This window comes from Lepus europaeus, chromosome 15 (assembly GCF_033115175.1).
Source record: "Lepus europaeus isolate LE1 chromosome 15, mLepTim1.pri, whole genome shotgun sequence".
NCBI classification, from domain to species: domain Eukaryota; kingdom Metazoa; phylum Chordata; class Mammalia; order Lagomorpha; family Leporidae; genus Lepus; species Lepus europaeus.
In genome coordinates, this window is record NC_084841.1 from 27,744,696 (window position 1) to 27,771,021 (window position 26,326).

General features: G+C 44.3%; 1 long non-coding RNA gene and 1 pseudogene across 1 annotated transcript in view; both read right to left on the reverse strand.

Annotated features, from left to right (window-relative positions):
• LOC133774644 (uncharacterized) overlaps nucleotides 1–19,765 on the reverse strand; it is a 41,515-nt gene extending 21,750 nt beyond the window's left edge. The window contains exons 1-5 of the long non-coding RNA XR_009868106.1: nucleotides 19,239–19,765; nucleotides 16,772–16,882; nucleotides 16,437–16,588; nucleotides 8,962–9,127; nucleotides 7,704–7,812 (exon numbers count right to left, since the gene is read on the reverse strand). This is a non-coding gene — a long non-coding RNA (uncharacterized LOC133774644). The remainder of the gene's footprint in view (nucleotides 1–7,703; nucleotides 7,813–8,961; nucleotides 9,128–16,436; nucleotides 16,589–16,771; nucleotides 16,883–19,238) is intronic.
• Nucleotides 5,036–5,648, reverse strand: LOC133774239 (large ribosomal subunit protein eL15-like; annotated as a pseudogene).
• Nucleotides 19,766–26,326: the final 6,561 nt, after the last annotated feature.

Consider the following 26,326-nt stretch of genomic DNA (forward strand, 5'->3'; position numbering starts at 1 on the left):
TCACTCCCCAGTTGGTTGCAACTGTTGGAGCTGTACCAATCTGAAGCCAGGAGCTTTTTCCAGGTCTCCCATGTGGGTGCAGGGGCCCAAGGATTTGGGCCATCTTCACTGCTTTCCCAGGCCATCACAGAGCTGGATCAGAAGTGGAGCAGCCATTGTCTCAAACCAGCGCCCATATGGGATGCTTGCACTGCAGGCAGTGGCTTTATCAGCTATGCCACAGCGCTGGCCCCTTCAATACTTTTCAAACTATTCCAAAATACTGAATAGTATAGAACTCTGCCAAACTCTTTTTATGAGGCCAGCATCACTCTTTCACCAAAACTGAACAAAGATACAACATAAAAAGAGAACTACAGATTTCTATCTTTTATGAGCCAAAAATTCCCAAGAGAATACTAGCAAATTGAACCTGAAAACAGCCAAAAGACACATTGTGATCAAATGGGATTTATCCCAGATAAGCAAAAGTGACTCAATTTGCAAATCAAAAAGTGTCAAGAATCACATCAGCAGAATGAACAAAAATATTATAGTCATCTCAATAGATGTGGAGAAAAATTTCTGATAACATTCAATATTCATTCTTGATTAAAAAAAAAACTCTCCACAAATTAGATATGGAAGGAGCATACTTCAAAATTATCAAGGCCATATATGGCAAGCCAACAGCTAGTATCATACTGAATGGGGAAAAGTTAAAAGCATTTCCCCAAGATCTAGAACAAGATAAGCATATCTACTTTTTTTTTCTTTAAAGATTTATTTATTTGAAAGTCAGAGTTACGCAGAGAGGAGAGGCAGAGAGAGAGAGAGAGAGAGAGGTCTTCCATCCAATGGTTCACTCCCCAATTGGCTGCAACTGCCAGAGCTGTGCTGATCCAAAGCCAGGAGCTTCCTCAGGGTCTCCCACGTGGGTGCAGTGGCCCAAGGACTTGGGCCATCCTCCACTGATTTCCCAGGCCACAGCAGAGAGATGGATCGGAAGTGGAGCAGCCGGGACTTGAACCAGCACCCATATGGATGCCAGCACTTTAGACCAGGGCATTAACCCACTGAGCCACAGCACTGGCCCCAGCATATCTACTTTCACTACTCTTAATCAATATAGTACTGGAAGCAGTGGCAAGAGCAATTACAGAGAAAGAAAGGGCATCAAAATTGGAAAGGAGGAAGTAAAATTATCCATGCTTGCAGATAATATGATGTTGTACATGGAAAAAGCTAAACACTCCACCAAAATCTAATAAACCAATTTAGCAAAGATGCAGTTATAAAACAGACATAGAAAAACATTTTTATATGCTAATCATTAAATCACTGAAAGAGAAATCAAGAAAGAAATCCCTTTCATAATAGCCCCCCTGTGGTGGAATGAGAAGGTGATGCCAAGATGGCCACTGACAACAGAAACTGCCTGGCAACAGGCCGTGATTGGATGGCTTCAGAAACTACCTGGCAACAAGAGCCTGGCTGGCAACAGGCTGTGATTGGATGGTTTCAGAAACTGCCTGGCAACAGGCTGTGATTGGTTAGGGCATAGACTGCCCCTTGACCGGATTGGCTGCCTTGGCTATATAAGCAGCTGTAGCAACTGAAATAAACGAGTCTGTGGGCTGCTCCTCTCTGGCCCGCTTTCACCCAACTCCCGGGGTCTGTGTGGCGACTCCGTGCCTCTTGCCCCCACCACGCTCCTCTCTCAGAACGAATCTTCTCAGAAGAAATCAACTTCAACACCCCCCCACATATAAATCAAACAGCCAGGAATAAATTTAATCAAATAAATGAAAGATGTCTACAAGGAAAATTAGAAAACATTGATGGAAGAAATCATCAAGGTCACAAAGGCCAATGCATACATGGGAACTTGACTTTTGATAGACTGGGGCAAGGTTTTGGCGTAAAAACATAATTTGTACTATCTACATGAATTAAAGACTAAAATATGGGTGCTGGCACTGTGGCATAGCGGGTAAAGCTGCCACCTTCAGTGCCGGCATCTCATATGGCCGCCGGTTCGAGTCCTGGCTGCTCCACTTCCAATCCAGCTCTCTGCTATGGCCTAGGAAAGCAGTAGAAGATGGCCAAGTCCTTGGGCTCCTGCATCCGTGTCAGAGACCAGGAAGAAGCATCTGGCTTCAGATGGGTGCAGCTCCAGCCATTGTGGCCAACTGGGGAGTGAACCAGAGATAGAAGACCTCCCTTTCTCTCTCTGCCTCTCCTTCTCTGTGTAACTCTGACTTTCAAACAAATCTTTTAAAAATATATGTAAAAAGTGAAGTTTTAAAATGAGAATCTGTAAGATTATTTTCAGTTTTATAAAAGGAAAGTTTTTTTTTTTTTAAGATTTTATTTATTTATTTGAAAGTCAGAGTTACACAGAGAAAGAAGGAGATGCAGAGAGAGAGAGAGGTCTTCCACCCAATGGTACACTCCCCAGTTGACCGCAACAGTCAGGACTGTGTTGATCCGAAGTCACAAGCTTCTTCCGGGTCTCCCATGTGAGTTCAGGGGCCCAAGCACTTGGGCCATCTTCTACTGTTTTCCCAGGCCATAGCAGAGAGCTGGATTGGAAGTGGAGCAGCTGGGCCTCGAACTGGCTCCCATATGGGATGCCGGCACTTCAGTCCAGGGCTTTAACCCACTGCACTATAGTGCCGGCCCCGGAAAGATTTCTTTAAAACAAAACAGAGGGTGGGCATTTGCCCCAGTGATTGGGACCCCTGCATCCCATATTGGTTTATCGGGTTTGAGTTCTGGTTCTGCTTTCAATTCTACCTTCTTGCTAATGTGCACCATTGGAGGCAACAGTGATGACTCAAGTAATAGGGTTCCTGCCATCCACATGAGAGACCTTGGTTTGGTTCAAGGTCATGGTCCCTGGTCTTCGCCCAGCCCAGCCCCAGCCATTGTAGGCATTTGGAAAGGAACCAGCAGATCAAATAGCTATCCTGCCCTCTGTCTGTGCCAAATCAATCAATCAAGACAGAAAAAGTACATCCTTAAAGAAAAATGGAACTACATCCAGATTACAAATTCTGTAAGACAATACGGACGTCAATAAACAAACAAGCTGCTGACATTTACTTGTCCTGTAAAGACTGCCAGCAGAAGATCAATATCTGGAATTTATTAAAAAACGAAGAACCTCCTGCAGAATGAATGAAAAAATGACAACTTTGAATTAGAACAGTTCTCAAATATTTTATACTCCTAAAAAGTGAGAACCCAAGAGATTTTGTGTTATGGATATCAGTTGATATTTGCTGCATTAAAATTAAAACTGAGAAAATTTAAAGCATTAATGTATTTATAATAGTACATGTTTTATAATAATGATGGAAAATAACTTTCTGAAAAAACTTTAATGAGTAGCAGCATTTTTCTATATCTTGTTCAGTGACACAGACCTTGCTTTCCTCATGTCTCTTCTGGTGATCTTCTCCCACTGGACCCACTGGGTCACCCCAGCTCAATCTCCCTCGGCCACGTGAAGAAACAGATTCACAGCTTCAGGGACTGGGACAGGGTGTGTCTGAGGGTGGGAGGTGCGTTATTCTGCCCACCACAGTCTCCTTCATCACAGGGTTGTCGTGGTGCTACAGGGACAGTCCCTGTGAAGCTCACAGTCCTCAACCTGGGCAAACTGCCCTGTCTTGGGCTTTGAAGAGACTCTCAAGTGTTTGAGGGCAGACACTGGTGTTTTAAAAAGTCTGGGGAAAATGGAATTTTGAAATCTATACATAGTTTTTCATGCTATATATTTTCCATGAACTTTTTGAGGACCCCCACATATGCATGGATATCATACTTTTTTGCACCAAAAATCACTCATTTTTAACTCTATTTCTCTTTTTCTTTTTAAGAATGTTTATTTATTTGAAAGGCAGAGTGACAGAAAGAAATCTTCCATCTGCTTGTTTATTCTCCAAATGGCTGCAACAGCCAGGGCTAGTCCAGGCTGAGGCAGGAGCCAGGAACTCCATCCTGGTCTTCCACAGGGGTGGCAGGGGCCCAAGCACTTGGATCTGTCTATGCTGTCTTTCCAGGCATATTACCAGGGGGCTGGATAGGAAGTGAAGCATCCAGGATTTGAACCAGCACTCTGCCACAGGGTGCTAGCTAAGCATTGCAAGCAGTGACTTAACATGCTCTTCCACAATGCTGACCCCATGAATTCTGTTTTTCTATGAGATTTTTGAATACCTTCATAGAGGCCCCGTCTTCCTCTCCTGCTCCACCATACATAACACAGTGCTGGCTCTGTGGTAGAGGCTTTAGAAATCCTTCCAGGGCAGCTTTCTACACTAAATTCAGCACAGACACAGAGGAAGCAGTTGTGCTGAGAGGTTCTGGCCCCTCATCATCTTGTTATGTCCTGTGGAAAATTAGTGAGCATCAGCAAGACATTTTATCAGGTATTTTTTCCCTCTTTTAAAGATTCTACACCTACTTTACCACACAGCATGTTTTAAACATGGGCACATGAATCCCCTAATAAGACGAAGTTTATCATATTAGAAACAAGATACACCACTTAGTTTTTTTTTTTTTTTTTTGACAGGCAGAGAGGACAGTGAGAGAGAGAGAGAGAGAAAGGTCTTCCTTCCATTGGTTCACCCTCCAATGGCCGCTGCAGCTGGCACACTGCGCTGATCTGAAGGCAGGAGCCAGGTGCTTCTCCTGGTCTCCCATGGGGTGCAAGGCCCAAGGACTTGGGCCATCCTCCACTGCACTCCCAGGCCACAGCAGAGAGCTGTACTGGAAGAGGAGCGACCGGGACAGAATCCAGTGCCCCGACCGGGACTAGAACCCGGTGTGCCAGCGCCGCAAGGCAGAGGATTAGCCTGTTGAGCCATGGCGCCAGCCACACCACTTAGTCTTCAAACATTATTGCACTTTTAACTTTCATAATTTGACAAAACATTCATGAAATTATTGGCAGACTAGCTTTAACAGCCAAATAACCCATTTAAGCAGATGTTGACTGTCCTAAATGGTTTATTAGGTGTGAATTTTACAAGCATTACTTGAGTTAGCGGTCATGGTGCAGCTGGAGGGTATTGCGCCTTGTTCAGGCTGCATGGAAAAAACCACCAATAGTGTGGTGGAACTTGTGGTTCTAAGGCTGTGACTCTTGCAGCCTGCAGATGTCAGCCCCCGCATTTCCCTGTGCTTGTGGACCGGTTTTGGTGATCCACTGGGTGTCAGGATTTCTTCTGATGGCTTTATGGAACAGATCAATGATGATAACCTCAAAGAATTTGTATGTGGAATCTTCACCAAGCCAGTAAGAATTCAGGACTCTCAGAGCTCCACAGTAGTACCCAGCTCATTCCTCGGCAACAGACTGAAGGCTTCATGTAAACTTCAGCTGGTTAACACCACTGACGGACAGGCTTGCCGTACATTGCACCCTTCAGAACTGGGCACTTGTGACCACAACGGTGCACACGAATCCTATAGCTAACATAACCTTGTTTGGCTTTGTAGCCCAGTCTGCACATCTTGTTGGGCCAGGTGGGGTGGGGCGCCCTGTGCAGTGCTTAGAGCTGGTGGTGCTGCCAGCAACGGACTCACAAGAGAAAGCGCATCACATCCAATTGCTTCTTTCTCCATAGCTCCTGGATGTAGTTGTACATGCCCATCCTGGCTTACAATGGCTGCTGGCAGACAGGAAGGCCAGGTTTGTTTTTTTTTTTTTTTTTTTTTTGTAGGGATTTATTTATTTGAAAGGCAGAGTTTCAGAGAAAGAGAGAGAGAGGTCCTCCATCCACTGGTTCACTGCCCAGATGGCTGCAACGGCGGGAGCTGCACTGATCCGAAGCCAGGAACTTCTTCCGGGTCTTCCAGGTGGGTGCAGGGGCCCAAGGGGTTGGCCTATTTTCCACTGCTCTCCTAGGCCATAGCATAGAGCTGGATTGGAAGTGGAGCAGCTGGGACTTGAACTGGCGCCCGTATGGGATGCCAGCACTTCAGGCAGCTGCTTTACTGGCTGTGCCACCACACCAGCCTCTGTCAGGCATTCTGAATGTTGAATCCTACAGTGGTTCCACTTGCAGCTGTGCTGATGGAATGAGTCTAATGGGGACTGTTCATTCAGCAGAGCTAAGGCCCAGCTGTGTTCACACAGCACCAAGCCACCTAGTGAGAGTGTGCTATGCTCCATCAACAAAGCTGACACTCTCTGAATACACAGTCGATGAGACATTGACCATGAAAACTTCCTAGAAACCTAAAGCATGACTTGTGTTTTTCTAGTACTTTCCATCAAGCTCTGGATTGACTATAAGTCCTCCTATCTGTACCCACGTGGCCCTCTAAGTGAGATCATTCAGATTTGGAGGTCAGGGAAGCAGCCGATCATTATTATATTTTATAAAGGAGATATACACAGCTTTATTTTTTCTAAAAACCCTCTGTATTAGTTAATTGTTTATAACTATAGCAAAATATTTGTGACAAGCTACTTTTGAAGAAAAGTATGCTAAATAGTGAGAAGTCTCACTGACTCCAGCCACAGAAGGCTATGGAAAGACAAAGGAAGGACTACGTTTCCAGGGGACAAATTTTCAGTGGAGAAGTGACAGAAAAGAACAGAGACTCCATTGGACAGCGAAAAAAGACCACCCAGATACACACAGCAAGTACCATTACACCTAAAGAGATAAACTCCAGGACAATAACAGTGGGTAACTCCATCAGTTCATTCTCATCAATGGACAAATCATCCAGACAGAAAATCAACAATAAATTGGAGTTGAACGATATTGTTGAGCAAATGGACCTAGTGGACATTCACAGGATATTTCACCCAACAGGTACAGAATACACATTCTTCAGCACATGAAACATTTTCTAGAATAGACCACATTAGGCCACAAATCGAGTCTCGGTAAATTTAAAAGTTTGAAATCATACCACATATCTTTTCAGACCATAGAAGAATACAACTAGAAATCAAGAAAGGTAGAATGAAACATTCAGCAACCCATGGAGATTAGACAGCATGCTACTGAGTGACTAATGGATCATTGAAGAAATTAAAGGGGAAAATCATCGACTTTCTTGAAATAAATGAAAATGAAAACACAACATACCAAAGCCTGAGGGATACAGCAGAAGCAGTATTAAGAGAGAAGCTGATAGCATTAAGTGCTTACATTAAAAGAAATGTCTCAAGTGACTTAATGACACATCTCAAAGATACACAAAAACAGGAAAAAACCAAACTCCAAATCAGCAGGATGCAAGAAATAATAAGGATCAGAGCAGAAATAAATGAAATTGAAACTAAAAACAAATACAGAATATCAAGAAAACCAAAAGCTGGTTTTTTGAGAACAAAACAGACAAACCTTTAGCCAAAGAAAAAAAGAAAAAATTGAAATAAAATGAGATGAAAAACAAAACAAAGGATCATAAGAAACTACTAGAAGAACTGTATACTAATAACCTGGAAAACCTTGAAGAAGTGGATAAATTCTTGGACACATATGACCGGCCAAGATTAAATCAAGGAGATACCTAGAAAATCTAAACAGACCTATAGCAAGCAACAGGATTGAAGCAATAATTAACAGCATTTCATCACGGAAAATGACAGAACTTAATTGTTTTACTACTGAATTCCACAAAATATTTAAAGAATCTAATGTATTAATTCCTTAAAATATTTACAAAAGGAGGTTTACTTCACTTACAGTTTTGGGAGTCACAGGCATGGCGGTGGCATTGACTCGGTTCTGGTGGGGACCGCGAGGCAGTTGGAGGACAGTGATGTGGAGCATAGGTCGGAGTGAGCAGCCGCACCTTCAACCAGGAAGCAGAGGAAGGTCAAGAGACGTCAGGTTTACCCTTTTGTAACCATCTTCTTGCAGTAACTCCAGGGATCAAAGGAGAACTGCCTTTTAAGAACACACTTTTTTTTTTTTTTTTTTTGACAGGCAGAGTTAGTGAGAGAGAGAGACAAAGGTCTTCCTTCTGTTGGTTCACCCCCAAAATGGCCACCACGGCCAGCGCGCTGCGCTGATATGAAGCCAGGAGCCACGTGATTCCTCCTGGTCTCCCACTTGGGTGCAGGGCCCAAGGACTTGGGCCATCCTCCACTGCCTTCCCGGGCCACAGCAGAGAGCTGGACTGGAAGAGGAGCAACCAGGACAGAATCCAGCGCCCCAACCGGGACTAGAACCTGGGGTGCCGGCGCCACAGGCGGAGGATTAGCCTAGTGAGCTGTGGTGCCGGCAGAGCACACTGTCTTTATGACCTAAGTGATTTGGGCAATGAATATAATGATTTCCAATCCGTGTTCTTATCTCCCACAGAGGTAAAAACACTAAGTAGATAGTAATATTACACGCAAATAGGAACATAATTTATTTAACAGTGAGGGAATAAACACATTCACGTGCAAGTGTGGGCCGCCCCACACAAAGAAACACCCAATGTGAGTGGGCCAAAGAGTTGCCCGTAAATGCGGGAGAAAGTAAAACCGAAAACTGTACCTCTTGAGTGAGTATGGGAGAGAGCCGACCAAGAGTGAGACAGTCCATGGCAGAAAGAGAGAAAATGAGGGTGGTGAACCCGACCGCGTTCCACAGTGGAAAGAGACCCTGCTTGCGTTAAACCTGTTTTTATAAGGAAGGGGGTGGTGCCCCAATCAGACAGGTGGGCATATCAAACCGACAGAGAGGTAGTATCGCTTTGCAGGGATACAAGAAATATGACTCAGCTGAACTCTAATTAACCAGTTACACCATAACATAAGGACCTCCACTAGGCTTGCTTTAAATAGCACCATTTGAGGCCCAAGCCTCCTGTGTACTCTTGGGGGACTCTCAAACCCCACCCAAACCATAGCACCCTCCACACTTTTTGGGAGACAGTGTGATGCTAGTGCAAACTGTGGGAGGGCTAAACTAATCTCCCAGGCTTATGGTTTACTTCTAAGGGGAGGCTCACCTGTTAGGAAAACTTTCCACTCCTCAGCTCATGTTATTGCCGGGGGAGTAGGACGAGCAGTTATTAGGTTGATGTGTTTGGGAGACACACTCACAGGCTCATCAGCTCACTGCCATTCTCCTTCGTGGGGCTGGCTTCTCTGCTGGTGGAGTGTGCGACTCTGTGTCTGTTCCAGGCCCAGAGAGAAGTGAGCAAAGCATTAATGCCTGTGCTTCTGCTATAATCCATTTTTATCTCAATTAGTCTACAACTCAGATGGGAAAAAGTTTGATGTACAAATTTTGGCTTCTTTGAGGCACAGTAATCCAAGGGCACTTTTGCAATCGTAATTTGTAAGAGTGAAGAGCTTTTGCTGTAAAATAAACTAACATTGGTTATTTTAAAAAATAACACCTGCCACAGAGACTGGAAAGGGCCTTATCAGCAGGAGGTCAAAAAATGCATATGACTTCCTCTATAGGAGATGCTCAAGCTCACTCAAACAAAAGGAATCAAAATTACACTGGGGGAAAAAAAAGTGCCATTTTCCACTTTTTTTGTAAATTTTAAGAAGCCTGAAAACATTATCTGCTGAGAAAGCGGAGAAAAACAACCTGTATACATGGCAAATATCTATAATCTTTGACACCAAAACTATAATTTTATAAATGTACTCTACAGAATTTTACCAGCAGTATCTTTCTGTAAAAGCAAAAAAAAAAAAAAATCCTAAATACCTAGATGCCCATAACTAATAAATTACGGCACAGCTACAAAATGACCTGCAAGATACAGATCATCTGCTAACGCAAGCAGAGTGCATCTGTGTGAGGTGGTGGTTGAAGGGCCAGGCCCACAGCTACTCCAGGTGTGGTGAGGCAGGTAAGGGGAGAGGAGGTAAAGGCTAAGACTCGCCTTCACGATCTCCCCCGTGCACGTTTGGAATTTCACACCAGCTGCACACAGTGGTCATTCCGAGAATATTATTCTTCTGGTGGGTGGAATTTTGAAGCTGTTTTCCTACCTAACCCTCATCAAGGATGCCTTGCTTTAATCCCCAAAATCTGTGAATGATTAAACTATGGCCCCTCTAATTGTTGTGTTTTAAATAAGTACAGCTGACCTTCAAATAGGGCAGTTTTCTAGGTGGGATCTAATCGAATCACAAGAGTCTGCATTTCCCCTTTTAAGAAATCGATAGTGAAATTTAAAAAAAATTATTTATTTGAAAAACAGTGTGACAGAGACAGAGGAAGAGACAAGGAGAGACATCAGCTGGTTCATTCCACAAATGGCCGCAATGGCTAGAGCTGGTTCAAGCCCAAATCAGGAGCCAGGATCTGCTGGGTCTCCTACATGGATGGCAGGACTCCAAGTACGTGAGACATCTTTAGAGGCTTTCCCAGGTGCATTTGCAGGGAGCTGGATTGGAAGCGGAGCAGCTGGGACTTGAACCAACACAAATATAGGATGCCAGCATTGCAAGTGACAGCTGCTTAATCTGCCGTACCACAGTGCTGCCTCCATGACACGAGCCCCTTTAAGGGCTGTCTCTGGCCGGCAGCAGGAAAGGAAGTCAGAGAGGTTCTGTTGAATGAGAATCAGATGCCCACTGTTGGCTTGCAAGATACAGGCAGTCACATGCTGAAGAATGTGGGTAACTCTAAGGAGCTAAAGGGTCCCTAACTGAGAGCAAGGAGTAAGGCTCCAGCCCCGTAACCAGGAGAAACTGAATTCTGCCAACAATCCGAGAGTGCGTAGAGGCTGGTTCTTCTCTGTAGCCTCTAAGTAAGAGTGCGGCTGTGTGCAACTCTGCCGCAGGTGGGGAGCATCCAGCCCATGGGCCATACGAGGCCCTTGACGTAACCTGGTCTGGCCCCGCCAAAGCAACGCAGGCAGGAATCGAAATCCAGTACATCTGCGGCTGGCTAATTCTTTTTTTAAAATTTTTTTTAATTTTTAAACTTTTATTTAATGAATATAAATTTCCAATGTACAGCTTATGGATTACAATGGCTTCCCCCTCCCATAACTTCCCTCCTGCCCGCAACCCTCCCCTCTCCCGCTCCCTCTCCCCCCCTCTCTCCCCTTCCATTCACATCGATTCATTTTCAATTCTCTTTATATACAGAAGATCAATTTAGTATATATTAAGTAAAGATTTCAACAGTTTGCATCCACATAGAAACGCAAAGTGAAAAATACTGTTTGAGTACTAGTTATAGCATTAAATCAAAATGTATAGCACATTAAGGACAGAGATCCCACATGAGGAGCAAGTGCACAGTGACTCCTGTTGTTGACCCAACAAATTGACACTCTAGTTTATGGTGCCAGTAACCACCCTTGGCTCTCGTCATGAGTTGCCAAGGCTATGGAAGCCTTCCAAGTTTGCCGACTCTGATCATATTTAGACAAGGTCATAAAAGACAGGGTGAGGATAGTAACCAATGTTCCTAAGAGTGGTGTTAACCAGGTCTGAACAATTAAACAGCATTAAGTGGGGAAGAGGACCATCAGTACACACAGGTTGGGAATAGAGCCATTGGAGGTAGAGTAGAGGTTATGATTACGAAGGAATGAGGCCCAAGTGCGCTAGACAGGGTCTAGAACAAAGGACAGAGTCATTATTAGAGGAGCTAAGAAAGGTGCTGTCTAAGCTACAATTAAGTTTTCTGATTGAGAGGCAAATAGAACCTGACAGAAGGGGCTTGATAATAATCTGGTGGGCTTTAGGCCTTGTAAGTTCAGAGGCCCAGACCTATCTATCTCTTCACATGGGGTACATCCTAAGGTAGGTGTGAACCTCCTAGGGGATGGCACTCTGTTGACTTTCATTACTTAGCTGGCCTGGGAGGAGAGCTGGCCAGGTAAAGGCAGGTGGCATCTCTAACAAGAAATGTACAGTTCTGCCTGCAATGTTGCTGACCCTACTTGGCCGTCCCCTCAGCTGCAGTGGTCACTTTGGAAGTTGGGCTGAGTGAAGGGCTTTTCAGCTTAGAGCCAATAAGATCTGTGGCTCTGACCTGGGCATCCTTCGACTCCAGGGCAGGTCCATTTCCAGTGATCCAACTCTTGGCAGAGCTGCCAGGACTCTTCACAAGTTGACTTCTGCTGAAGCCCAGGCTTACCACATTGAAAGCCATTGCAGTGGACTGGCCTGTTGGGTCTCCTTGAGGGCAGATCACTGTACAGATCAGCCATTAATAGGCCTGCCACCCATTGCTTCTGATGCCTAGCTTTCTTTTCCTCCTGGTTTTTGTTAAAGCAGACCAGAGGATGCAAGTCAAGGGAGTGCCCAAGTCCCATCTCTAATCTTTGGTGGTCTGAACTACAAGTCTATAGTCACAGGCATGTTCTGTAGTAGTTTTTCTAAGGTAGACAATGCTCATGAGGAAAATTATATTCTCACTTAAAAACTTTCTTTCCCTTTGGTCTGAAAGGGAGGTTTTTTCTACTTATGGTTTACTTCGCTGATGGTGAAGTAAATCTAGCTATGAGATTATTATTTAAGCTCTTATTTTGGCTATGCTATTACAGAAAAATGTTAGCCATCTCTTTTATAAGGTCTAAAGATTAAATTGTGCATCCTACAGATTCCTTCATAATAGAATTAGTTTCCTACCTTGAGGAGAATAGAGAAATGAAAGAACAAGTTGGGCTTAGAATAGAGAAATGAGGGAGCAAGTCCTAGATCGCTTGCTGACAATAGCAATATTACATGAGTACTTAGCAAACCGTTTCAACCATTAGATAACAACTTAAGAAAACATTTACCATAAGGTCCAATGCCTTCTATAAATTTTAAGAATCATGTATTTGAAAACACCTCTTAAATATCTAACATGGTATAGTTTGTTTAACCAGTAAACTTAAGCACAACCATATAAAATGTTTTTAGTTTCTTTCTGCCAAGAAGTATAAAATATATGATGCAGAGATTCAGGTCACACGAATTAAAATGTATCTTTGATTAATTTTAGCAGCTTAAATTTATGGACAATCTTATCTATAAGCCGATTAAAATAAAATTCTTAATAAAATTTCCCCATGTGGACATACAATATGTACACACATATAACATAACATAATAGACCAATATAGCAATTTTAATAATAGCTTTTAAAATCTGTAACTCTTTTTGTAGATTGCCAATTGATTTGAATTGCTTTTTGTTTTTAGTAACCTCAGTTAACCATACTTTCTCTCAGTTGGTACTGTTAATACATTATTGGCTTCATCTGTTTACAGAGCCATCCCAAAGTACTGAATACAATAGAAGTGGCTGGAAAAAGTCCATAGGAACCTATAGGAGGACAGCTACACACAGAACCAACAATGCTTTAGTTTTATGAGCAGCACATCATATATAACTGTGGATGACAAAAGACTTTAAGTTGCCATGTTTAAAATTATAAACTCAACAACCAACAAAAGGCACTTGCTTACTTCACAGTATTTTTGAAAGCACCTGTAGGATTTTACAAGTATTTAACCCTTTAGGCCTCTGGGGCTTTCTCATTAAGATAACTATCATATCTAGTAACACAGATCATTAGACTTTTTAATTCTCAAACATTTGTATTAATAGCATTTTCCATTATAGAAACTCAAAATTTAGTACCACGTCACATCTTGACAGTACTTCTAATATAATCCAAATAGCCTGATTAGTTGGTGTCTCTATAAGATGAGAGACATAGGTCCTTCGATTTTTTCAGTTGGGCCCAAACTGGAAAAACCAAAGTCCAAGATTTACTGGAAATTTTAGAGTCCAGATTGTTTGAAACTTTGATTTTTTGAATGCCTGTTAAGAATGCCAAGAAGGCTCAAAATCCAAAATATCTGGTTGAAATAAGATTGCTTAAAATCATGACATAACATAGACCAAATTTGATCATTGTTACAAGGTGATTATTCAAATCTTTGAAAATAAGCACTTATTTAAGTAACCCATAGCTCTTAATAAAAATTCAGCTGTTTTTGAACAATTAGAATTTAACAGACATCAAGAGAACATAATAGATTACTTTAACACATTGATTTAACAGAGCATCATAGTTTAATTCTATGTCAAAGAGAAATTGAGCTTCCTGTGATCTTTTGCTGTGATGTTTCCTTCCTTTACCTTCTTTCATATTGGTGACCATGTTTCTGTGTTTCTGTGTGTAACACATCTTTAAGCATCTTTTGCAGGGCAGGACGAGTGGCAACAAATTCTTTCAATTTCTGTTTGCTATGAAAGGTCTTTATTTCACCTTCATTCACAAATGAGAGCTTTGCAGGATATAGTATTCTGGGCTGGCAGTTTTTCTCTCTTAGTACCTGGGCTATGTCTCGCCATTCCCTTCTAGCTTGTAGGGTTTCTGATGAGAAGTCTGCTGTGAGTCTAATTGGAGATTCTCTGAGAGTAATCTGACGTTTCTCTCTTGCACCTTTTAGAATCTTTTCTTTATGTTTCACTGTGGTGAGTTTCATTACAACATGTTGTGGTGAGGATCTCTTTTGGTCATGTTTATTAGGGGTTCTATAAGCTTCCTGTACTAGGATGCCTCTGTCCTTCTCCAAACCTGGGAAGTTCTCTGCAAATATATCACTAAAAAGACCTTCTAATCCTTTCTCCCTCTCCATGCCTTCAGGAACTCCTAGAACCCGAATGTTGGGTTTTTTAATAGTATCCTGTAAATTCCTGACAATACTTTTTAGATTTCTAATTTCCTCTTCTTTTCTTTGGTTTGCCTGTATACTTTCCTGTTCTCTGTCTTCTAAGTCTGATATTCTCTCTTCTGCTTTGCCCATTCTGTTTTTAAGGCTCTCTAATGTGTTTGTCATTTGATCTATTGAACTCTTCATTTCATTATGATTTCTCGTCACTATCAGAGTTTCTTGTTCTACTAGTTGTTTCATTTCATTTTGATTCCTCCTTAATATTTCCTTTTCACGAGAGAGATTTTCTATCTTGTCCATGAAGGATTTCTGTAGTTCAAGAATTTGTTTTTGAGAACTTCTTAATGTTCTTATCAATTTTTTGAGATCCGCTTCTTGCATTTCTTCTATCTCATCATCTTCATAATCTTGAATTGGGGTGTCTTTTTCATTTGGGGGCGTCATAGTGTCTTCCTTGTTCTTGTTACCTTGGTTTTTGTGTTTGTTGTTTGGCATGTTGGAGATATTTGGTTTCTTCGCTGTGGTGTTTTTTCTCATTATACTATGGCTCTATATTAAGTGGACTGTCTGTTTTCTATGGAGCCTTAGAGGCTTGAGATGGGTGTGGCCTGAGAGCTCTATTTGGTTCCTCAGGGTTGAGGGTGTGCCAAAGGTGACACTCCCAGGTTAGGCGTAAATCTCTCTTTCTTTCATTCTCTCTCTCTTTTTTATTTTTATTCAAAAAGGAAGTAATTCCACACAGCTGAACGGAATTGGAGGTAGTTAGCAGGCGAGTGATATACCCACAGGAGCCAGAGATCGGAAGCTCTTTCCCAAGGACCACACAGGGAATCTCTGCTGCCCTCAGTGTGGGCTCCAATTCTCCTGCAGTCTCCCACTGGGTTGACAAGTTAGATCCTAATCTCCTGTTATTTCACCCCCCCAGAGTCAGGTTTTTCTGCTGGGCTCAGGGCCAGTGCAGACCTGAGGTCGCCCTGCTTATGACATATGTCCAAAATGGCGCCTGCTCTTTGTCTTGCTCACCTTTGAGAGGTGAGCGGAGAGAGAGAAACTCGTGTTCATATCGGTCACTTTTTTTTTCTCTCTCTCTCTCTTCTAGTTAGCCTGGTGAACTTTTCCCCACGGAGTTTCAAGCCTCGTTCCCTCTAGTCTCCTCTTTCCTCTTGCCTGCGGGTGTCTCGGGCTATCGAGGTTCGGCTCACCTCGTGTTCCAGCACTGGTGTGTTGAGTCTGCCGCTGGTGTCCCGAACTTGGGCTCCCACACTCTCCACACAGGTCCACTGTGAATCACTAGTTCTGGAAGAGTTTCCTCTGCTGTTTCTTCCCCTACTCTTCCTTGAACCTGCAGTATCTCCACTTTTATTAAACTTCCTGGACTATCAGTGTGCTCCCTTCCTATTCTGCCATCTTGCTGCTCTCTGCTGGCTAATTCTTAAACTGATAATTTTGTATGGCCCGCGAGTGATATAAAAATCCAAATAGCCCTTGGCAGAAAAAAGATTCCCCACCCCTGCAGGGAGAGAACCCGGCAGAGGCAGATGGCACTTTGACCTACACAGCTGTGAGCTAATCAAAGGCTGTTTACAGCTGTGTGGTTTGTGAGGCTTTATTATGCAGCAAAAGAAAGCTTGCATGTTCTTTACTGCAATTTACAGAAAGCCACTGGTCACACAAACGACAGAAGGCATGCCACTAATATTTGCTGAGTATCTATTATATGCTGTGCACAACCTTGTCTGTTCTTTTGTTTTTTCATAGAGAAGGAAGCAGAGGCTCAGAGGTCAGATTACTTGCTCACGGTCATAGGACTGCAAGATGCCAGAAGTTACCTTGAACTTGGGACTGCAGGGTCCTTATCCTTAGGCGCTTTACCACCACACAGCTTTGCTGGGCAGATGTCACACCAGGCCTTCCACCAGGAATGATAATAAAGACATGAGATGTAGACTCAGGACCCACAAGAAGTATTTACAGATGAATTCTAGAAAAAGAAAATGCAGGCAATTGGAAGATACCCAACTTACATTGAAAATCTAACTGGAAGAAAATAGAAAGTGGAGAAGCACGGTTTAACCACAAGACATGAAAATGAAGAGGGGATTGGAGCTGATGCAACAGCCAGCTGTGGTGAGGGCTGCTGCTGTCCTTAGGGTGTGTTACTTACTGTTGGGCAGGTTCCGGAACAGGAGAGCCCCACTCCGTCCACTCTGTGTTCAGTCCTGGAGCATGGAGCAGGAGCATGCTGGGTCTGGTGGAGACTTGAGAGTGGGTTGTCCTGTACAGTTGGAAAATTTGCAAACATCAAGTTGTGGATAATTGGAAATGAATCCAAGATACTTAGCAACATTTCGCTGGAGAAAGGCAGGCCAGGGAAAACTCACTAAGTGCTACTGTTTTTTTCCCTGTCTCCCAGCCATCCTTCTCTTTGTTCATTCAAATCCTAACTTTTCTGCAAGTCAGACTTTAAGTGGAGCCACACCTCTAGAATTTATGGGACCTGGGGGAAGAGAGTGTATGGAAACCCACATACCATATGTCTCGATGCTTAAAGGTATAAATTAAGCCAATGAAGTATTAAATATGTCCTATCCTCTTACTTTGATCATTATAACATTATGAAGTTTAGAAAGCCCAGGCTGAGATTTTGAGTTCTCAGATTCCTTAACATTCCCTAACCCAAAGTGGTGGCGTGGGAAGACCTGGTCCCTGGGGTCCCACCCACAGCTCTACTCTGCCCCAGGGGGACCTCATGTGTGTTCATATGGCTCTTCTTGCTCCCACCAAAGCTCCACCTAAGCAAGTCTCGGAAGAGACCCACGCAAGGCCCTGCCAGTGGGTGTGGTGTCATTGGTGCAGGGAGCCCTGGCAGCCCGAGTGTCTGAATTGTGGCCTGAGTCACAAGCCTTTATAAATTCCTTGCTCTCTAGGGAGCAACAAAGGACCCAAGGGCAGGCCAGAATTAGACCCCTCCAAGGCAGAGGAACCGAGGGGAGCTACAACTCCCCTTCTGTGCTCGTACAGAGTCCTTGGCTAGGCTTAAGTATTTAAAAATTATCGATTTTCCTTTCATTTTTAAGACAGGCAGAGAAGCAGAGACATCTTTTCCATCATCGCTCTCACTCCCTCAAATGCCTGCAGCAGCTGGAGCTGGGCCAGGCTGGAACCAGGAGCTGGGAACTCAATCTGGGGTTCTCATATGGGCGGCAGGGATCCAGTGACTTGAGCCATCACCTGCTAACTCCCAGGGTGCACATTAGCAGGAAGCTGGATGGGAAATGGAGGCAGAACTCCATGCCAGGCAGTGAGAAGTGGGGTGCGGGCATCCCACGAGGTGACTTAAGTCACTGTGTCATGTGCTTGTCCCTGGGCATAAGACCTAAGGAGACATAAGACTAACAGCAGAGAAGCACACACATTTAATTTAGTCCTTTTTATGTGTACTTGGGAGCCGCCATAAGAAAAATGAAGATTCAAAGAAGAATGAGGGCTGAAAGCGTATGTGCTGTGTTGGACAGCAGTGAACTGTGAAAATATGGCATGACAAAGAGATTGGAGCTGGGGCCGTTCATTACAGAAAAGCGGCTGGGAAGGCAAGGGTTGGTTTAACAAGGTCTGTTTGCTCAGATTTCTCCTGCCCGGACTTCTGATTTCTTGGGGTAAGAATGTCTTCCTCCTGGCACAGGAGCCTCACCGGGGAGCCTCATCTCCAGCTTTCACAATGACAAAGGAAGGTCAGTGTTTCCTTCTTGCACCTGCTGTTTTCCTAGTACCTTTGCCTGAAAGTAATCCGTATGTCCATACGCATATTCTTTGTCCCTAGAGGACAGAGTGTGGGGTCCTCCAGTTGACTGAGCTACAGGGCAACACTGAATTCTTCCCATAAAGCTTTCCTGATATCCTTTCAGCCACAGTAAGTCTTCCTCAGACCTCCTCTGCCATTTCCTATTTACTGTATGCTGCTGTGAGAGCAAGCCACTGGAACTCCCCAGGATAGGCCCTAAATATTCACTAATGGTTGCAGCTCAGAAATTGAAGTAGAAGGGGTGAGCTGCCTTCCCTCATGGTTACAAGATGGATAGCACTATCAATTGGAACACAATATTGTCCTTTTCTGAGGTGGATAGAGAGAGAGAAAAAAGGAGGAAAGAGGCAAGGAAAGGGATTATCTATCTATCTATCTATCTGAGAGAGAGCCCTCTGTACCCCACTAGGGAAAGTCCTTTCTGTCTGGCTGGGCCAACTTGGGCTACAGAGACATGGACACCAGTAGCCTGGAGAATGCCAAGTGTTAGTAAAATGGTGCAGCCTTATCTATGGCGCGATCTACACCCCGACTCATCCTAGGCTCTAGCCCCTGCTGCCATGGCTGGAAGCCAGGTGACCCCATGGCCCGACCACCAGTGTCGGCTCCCTCCCCATCACGAAGGGATTCAGTGTCCCTACTTCCCTGCCTGCCCCTCAGCAAAGGTTTAACAGGATCTGTTCCTGAACACGTGGCTCTCTCTTGATCTCTCTCTGCCTCTCCCTCTCTCTCTCTCTCTCTCTCTTACACTCTCTTTCTCCCTCTTTTCCTTCTTTGCCCCTTCCCTCCGGTCTGTCAGGTTTCCCCACCAATAAACCCATTCCCTTACTCTGGTGTTTGGTGTGTTTTGTGGTGGCCTTACAGCAAGGAGAGGACGTCTTCAAGTAGGTCGCTGTCACTAGGATTGGCTGAATAACCAGGAGCCATCCCCCGAGGTGGGTTGGAATAGCATCTCTTCAGTCACACGTGGAAGGGGTGAACACCTGGACAAAAATCTCAAGTCTCTTAAGAAGAAGGAAGTAGTTAGGAGTCTGGCTGCTGGAAAGACAACCGTTAGTGGACACCACACCACCCAAGAGGGGTTAATCTCCCCTCTATCCTCCCTGCCCTAACCTGTTCCTCCCAGGATAAGGGGCAAACACTGTTACTGCTATCCAGTAGCCAAGAGGATTGAGGGGGAAGCTCAGAGGGTGGGGAGAGGCTTTGTAGATGGCACTCTCCAGAGGCTACAAAACAGTCCCGAAATGATGGTTCTGGAATCTTTAGAGTAAGGCAGGACATTAGGTGAGATCCATGGCAACAAATGGGTCAAGGGGGCCCTTAAGAACAGGGGCTGTTGAGTGTAGAATTTGAGCATTGTTGCTCCAGTGTCCCCCCCCCCCCCACGGTATTAGCCCTTTGGGCAGGGTTTCATGCACATGTGAGCTGCGCAGTTGCTCAAACAGGGCCTGTACCCAGAAGGACTCTGTTGGACTTCATGCTCTTTTGAAGTCATTCAAAAAATTTTTTAAAAAAATTTATTTATTTATTTATTTGACAGGTAGAATTACAGACAGTGAGAGAGAGAGAGAGAAAGGTCTTCCATCCAATGGTTCACCCCCCAAATGGCCGCAATGGCCGGAGCTACGCCGATCCAAAGCCAGGAGCTAGGTGCTTCCTCCTGGTCTCCCATGTGGGTGCAGGGCCTAAGCACTCGGGCCATCCTCCACTGCCTTCCCCGGGCCACAGCAGAGAGCTGGGACTGGAAGAGGAGTGACTGGCACAGAATCCGGCACCCCAACCAGGACTAGAACCCGGGGTGCTGGTGCCACAGGTGGAGGATTAGCCAAGTAAGCCGCAGCGCCGTCTCTTAGTTCTTTTCTACCAAGATTCCTGATGAGTTTGCAGATCTTAAGGTGTGTAAGCCACACCACATAGTTCTTCTGGGAAATACAAATTCTTAATGAAGTCTGGTGTGAACTTGATTCCCAGCACGGGGCCTTGCTCTACACTCTGCCTTGTACCTACGTTCCCATCCCCGTGGCATCATCCAGACCTGAGCCAGTGTCTCCAAAGAGCAAGAGTGTGAAGGATCAGAGGATCAGAGCAGATGTTTATACAGGATCTGTGAAGACAAGGCAGGGTACAGGTGCATCTGTGACAGGCAAGCTTCCATTTTACATACTGAGTTTGAACACAATTCCTGTACTTAGCATTGATTTGTCCCTGCAAGCATTTAAAAGACTTATCAATTATTTGAGAGCCTGAAAGAGACAGAGACAGAGACAGCTCTCATTCACTGTTTCACCCTCCAAATGCTTGCAACATCATGGTCTTGTCCCTGGCCCAGTTGAGAGCTAGGAATGCACTTCTGCCACATGGGTGTCAAGAATCCAATCACTTGAGGCATCCCTGCAGCCTCCCAGGGTGGGCATTGCCAGGAAGTTCAAGTCAGGAGCCAGAGCTTGGTTTTGAAGCCTGTCGCTCTAATATAGGACACAGGCATCTTATGTATATATATTTAAAGATTTATTTTGGGGCCAGCGCTATGGCTAAGCCTCTGCCTGTGGTGCTGGCATCCCATATGGGTGCCAGTAGTGTCCTTACTGCTCCTCTTCCAATCCAGCTCTCTGTTATGGTCTGGGAAAACAGTAGAGGATGGCCCAAGTGCTTGGGACCCTGCACCGCATAGGAGACCCAGAAGAAGCTCCTGGCTACTGGCTTCAGATCAGTGCAGGTCCAGCTGCTGCAGTGATTTGGAGAGTGAACCAGTGGATAGAAGACCATTCTCTGTTTCTCCCTCTCTCTGTCTATAACTATCTCTCAAATAAATACATTTTTTAAAAAGTTTGTAGAAAATGAAGTTAAAGGATAAGCTTATTAAAAAAGATTTATTTTCTTTATTTGAAAGGCAGACAGAGAGAGAGAGAGAGAGAGAGAGGGAAAGAGAGAGATCTTCCATCGACTGGTTCACTCTCCAAATGGCTACAATGGCTGGGGCTGGGCCAGGCTGAAGCCAGGAGCCAGGAGCTTTCCCAAGCACAGGGAGTGGGATCAGAAGTGGAGCAAGTCAGGATGCTGGCATTGCAAGCAGTGGCTTAATCCATTATGCTACAATGCAGGTCCTGAACACAGGCATCTTAACTGGCATCTAACTGCTAGGCTAACTGCCCACCTACCTAACGCATTTTTGAATTACACTTAGTGCCAGATTTGGAGTAGAGACTCAATGAATATGGCATTTGTTGATTAATACATCGATCCTTGACTTCTACATATTCACTGAACACACCCTTACTGAGCATCTACTATGCACCAGGCATCACTTTCTTCGCTTTAGGGGTACAAAGATAAGAGGTTGCGATGCTGGCTGCAAGGAGCTCCTAAATGAGAGTAGACCCCTGTTATGGGTGAGCAGATCTTACTGCTCTCTTGGACACTGAGTGGGCATCTTGCCCTCATCTTGGGGAGCAGAGCAGAGGGAGAGGCAAATGCCAGGGATGGAGTTAGGGAAGCCTGTGACGTGGAGGTGACATGCAAACTGAGTTTTTGCTTCAAAACAGCAAAGGTTATATTTTGTAAAAATTTGGGATTTAACTCAAACACACATAACTCACCCAAAGTGTGCAACTCCATAGCCCTTAGTATATTCAGAGTATGTTTTCCCCACTGGCCTGTTCTCCAACTCTCTGGACACCGATTGAGTGCCTTAACATTTAAGCAGGGCACTAACTACCTGGAGTTACTGCAGACCCCATGGGTTAAGGACTCAGTCTCCTGATGGCTCCCACCTCACACCAATAGCAAGTGGTGGGTCCCCAGCTTATCCAACAGCTGACAACCCCTTATCCAACACAAGGAAACCTAAAGGATACAGAGGAACAGCCAACCGATGAGATTCACAGGGTGGACCTACAGGGTGGGTAGGCATGTAGCCTAGCAGTTAGATGCCAGTTAGGATGCCTGTGTTCAGTGCATTGTAGCATCATGGATTAAGCCGCTTGCAATGCCAGCATCCCAGCTTGCTCCTGGAAGGGTCCCCAGCTCAGCAGCTTCTGCCCTGGCGCAGTTAGGATGAATGTGCTCACCAGTCTAGAAGCTCCCCAAGCCTCCTCATTTAGGAGTTTCTGCAGGGGCCTCATCATGGAGGCTTGGCCAGTTATTAATCATCTCCAGCTTCCTTCCCAGAAGATGCAGGGTGGAACAGAAAGTTCCAAGGTTCTACTCATGGATGGCTTAGCCTCTTTCTGGTGACCAGCCCCACCATGAAGCTATCCAGGAGCCAACCAAGAGTGGCCTCATCAGAACAAAAAATGCTCCAATCACCCTGGAAATTCCCAGGGATTTGGAAGCTCCGTGCCAGGAACTGGGGATGAAGACCAAATGTCTATTTCTTATTATATCACAATAACTTTAGTCATTTCTGTTTTCTTTTTTTAAGTGGGAATTGAGCACGAAGGGAGGTGGAGAATCTTTTCCAGAAGCTTCCTACTCCACCCCCAGCAACCTCCTCCATACATTTCATTGGCCAGGGATGCTTGAGATTCACAAGACAACAGGATTCATCACTGAAGCTAGAGATAAGGCCACCTCCCTAAGGCAGCACCTGAGCAAAAGTGGGATAGGAACAGAGCCACTGAGGCTGCTGGTCCAGCCACCACCAGTGTCTGCGACCCTGGTTAATGTCCATATTGAGTGCTGGCAACAGAGACTAAGGTGATAGAGAACCAGGGAGAACAGAACCATGGAAGCCAAAGCAGGAGACAGTTTCGAAAAAGGAAGGCAGTCAGTTGTGGCAAGGGCTGTAGAAAAGGTTAAGAGAAGGAATGACCTGTCCACGTTGGATCGGGCAGTTCAAAGTTTCTAGATGTTTCTCTGAACAAGTGAAAGTGAAGTGTGCAGGAAGGAATGGAATTACAGTAGGTGAGGGATTCCTAAGGGGCCATGAAAGGGGACTGGTCAGAAAACCTTCTGGACAAGACAAAGCTACAGCGACAGGGCTGGGGGTAGAGGAAGGGGTTCATTATAGTCTGTGAGCCCCTGGGGATTGTTCGGGAACTATTCTCTTTCTTCACCTGGGGGTGGTTACAGGCATCTCTGCATTTGTTGAAAAGGGTAAACTTTACACAAATCATGACTGAAATAACAAACAAGCGAAAAAGAGCACAGGCCCTACAGTCCCTCTCCCTGGGGCCTTGGGAGTCTGTGAGGACTGAGCAGTTTCGGTGGGCATAGCCCTGACCACAGTGTCATTCTGCCACCCATGCCATGCTCTGCCCAGCAGTGGCCTCAGAGACACATGTCCCAAAGTCAGCAGGGTGGGTCCAGGCCCCAAGTTTCACTCCAACAGGCAGGTCAGAAATACATGCTGAAGGCCATGGTCTGTTTAGACTCCAGTGTCTATTTTCAAATAGAAGTGTCTGCTTATTAGATCTAATTTAAAATTTTTAATTAACCTCAAGTTTAGTGCTCTGTTTTAACTCCTTGTCACCCAATCATTAGTGTGTGACATCTCAAGGGGAAATGAGGTAATACCTCACTCTTCTTTGAAGTTATCACCCTTTTGGGGGAGTGTACATAAAATATCATTAAATGGGTCTACTTTGGGATTTTAGAAATTGATTTTTTTACCTTGTTGAACCAATAAAATCTAAAGCTTCATTAAAATTATGTAATAACATCATTAAGCAACGTTTCCTTTTTGTCTTAATAATTTATCATCAGTGCCTTGAGTTTTCCTTAGGAGCCATAGGCAGTTTATCCCAGGATGAAAACCAATGTAATTAAAGAGCAGACTGATGGCTGAATGCCAAGGCACCATGATCAATGCAGCAGTGTCCCCACTTCTAGTGGACGCCTGGAACTGTGAACAGCGTGGGTCCCTATATACAAACACTGTGATACCTTGATGGCCTAATGGGTGGGTAGCATATACTGCATGGATACACTGGGCAAAGCAATCATTCATGTTCTAGGCAGAACAGAGTGGGATGGCGTGAGATTTCCTCCTGATATTCAGAGTGGCACCTATCTTAAAATTTATGAATTGTTTATTTCTGGAATTTTCCACATATTTTTGGAGCACAGGTAACTGGAAGTGTGGAAAGTGAAACCATTGAAATGGGCTGGGAAGGGACAACAATATATACAAGGCTTGATGTGTGCCCAGTCTATGCCTGGTGTTGTGGAGCAATCAGGAGAAGCCTAGGAGACCTTCCCATTGCCAGATCTGTAGCACTCACTTTCAAACTTCCCACCTCATTAGCATCTTGTTAGCATAACAAGGGCACCTTTATAGCCAATTATCAACATGCCCGTTACCCAGGAGACCTCAGGTCTCAGTGCTAAGCAAGCCTGCCACACCCTGATGTCCCAGAGCTCAAAGATGCCTCAAAACTACTTCAGCGAGTCCAGGAATTGTCCTGCGCTGTGCCCTGCTGCTGTTTGAAGTTTCAGAGTAGAAAATGCTGAGGTGGGTACAGAGTTTTGTTGCTCTATCTGGTTCAAGCTGCTCAGGTCACGGATGAGAGGAATTGTTTCAGGGCAACAGCCCCCACCCTTATGCCTGGTTCTGGGAAGGACTTAACTTCAAATGTCTGGTAGTGAGAAACACACACTTGCAGAAAACAGCTGAGTTCTCTGCTATAGTGAACATGTTTCCGCACCTGCATATGAAGCCTGTTTTCCTTAAGGCAGCTAAATCTCTCCATTCATGTAAACATTCATTCTATGAATTTATAAATCTAAACCTCTGTATTAATCCCTCCTCTGTCTTCATTGAGAGAAATGTTTTCTATACATGAATATCTTCTGTGAACATTTCTTAAAATTGTTGCAAAATTTAATATTTTAAATGCACAATTCTTGACATTTTTGCATAATTACCACCACTATCCATATTCAGAATTTTTAACTTACCCCAAATAGAAACTCTGTACTCATCGAACAGTAACTCCCAGGCATTCTCTATTAGACTTTCTGTCTCAATGAATTTGCTCTGGGGACCTCATGTCAATGGAAATAACCATGAGCTGTCCTTTAGTGACTGGCTTATTTCACTTAGCAAGTTCAAGGTTTACCCATGTCACGGCATGTAGCAGAATCTCTACCCCTTTAAAGACTGAAAAATGTTCCATTGTTTAAAGGCCCATGAAAAAATTTTGTGGATTTCAAAAACAATTTCTTTGTATGAAAATAAACATCTTTTAAATGACCTAAATGAAAGATCTCTGCGAGTGAGATCCCAGTGAAAAGAACGGGCCATCAAAGAAGGAGGTACCTTTCTCTGAAGGGAGGAGAGAACTTCCACTTTGACTATGACCTTGTCTAAATATGATCAAAGTTGGCGAACTCAAAAGGCTTCCATAGCCTTGGAAACTCGTGACAAGAGCCTAGGGTGATTACTGACGCCATGAACAAGAGTGTCAATTTGTTAAATCAACAACAGGAGTCACTGTGCACTTACTCCTCACATAGGATCTCTGTCCTTAATGTGCTGTACATTGTGATTTAACGCTATAACTAGTACTCAAACAGTATTTTTCACTTTTTGTTTCTATGTGGGTGCAAACTGTTGAAATCTTTACTTAATATATGCTAAATTGATCTTCTGTATATAAAGAGAATTGAAAATGAATCTTGATGTGAATGGAAGGGGAGAGGGTATGGGAAAGGGGAGGGTTGCGGGTGGGAGGGAAGTTATGGGGGGGGGGCATTGTAATCCATAAGCTGTGCTTTGGAAATTTATATTCATTAAATAAAAGTTAAAAAAAGTTAAAAAAAAGAAAATAAACATCTTTTAACTACATTTTAAATGAACTTTCTGAAATAGTTTCAGGTGAACACACCAGGATGTGCTTATTCATGCACCCATTGATGGCTATTTGCCCATGCCCACCTTTGGCTTTTGTGAACTATGCTGCTGTGAACATGGGGATA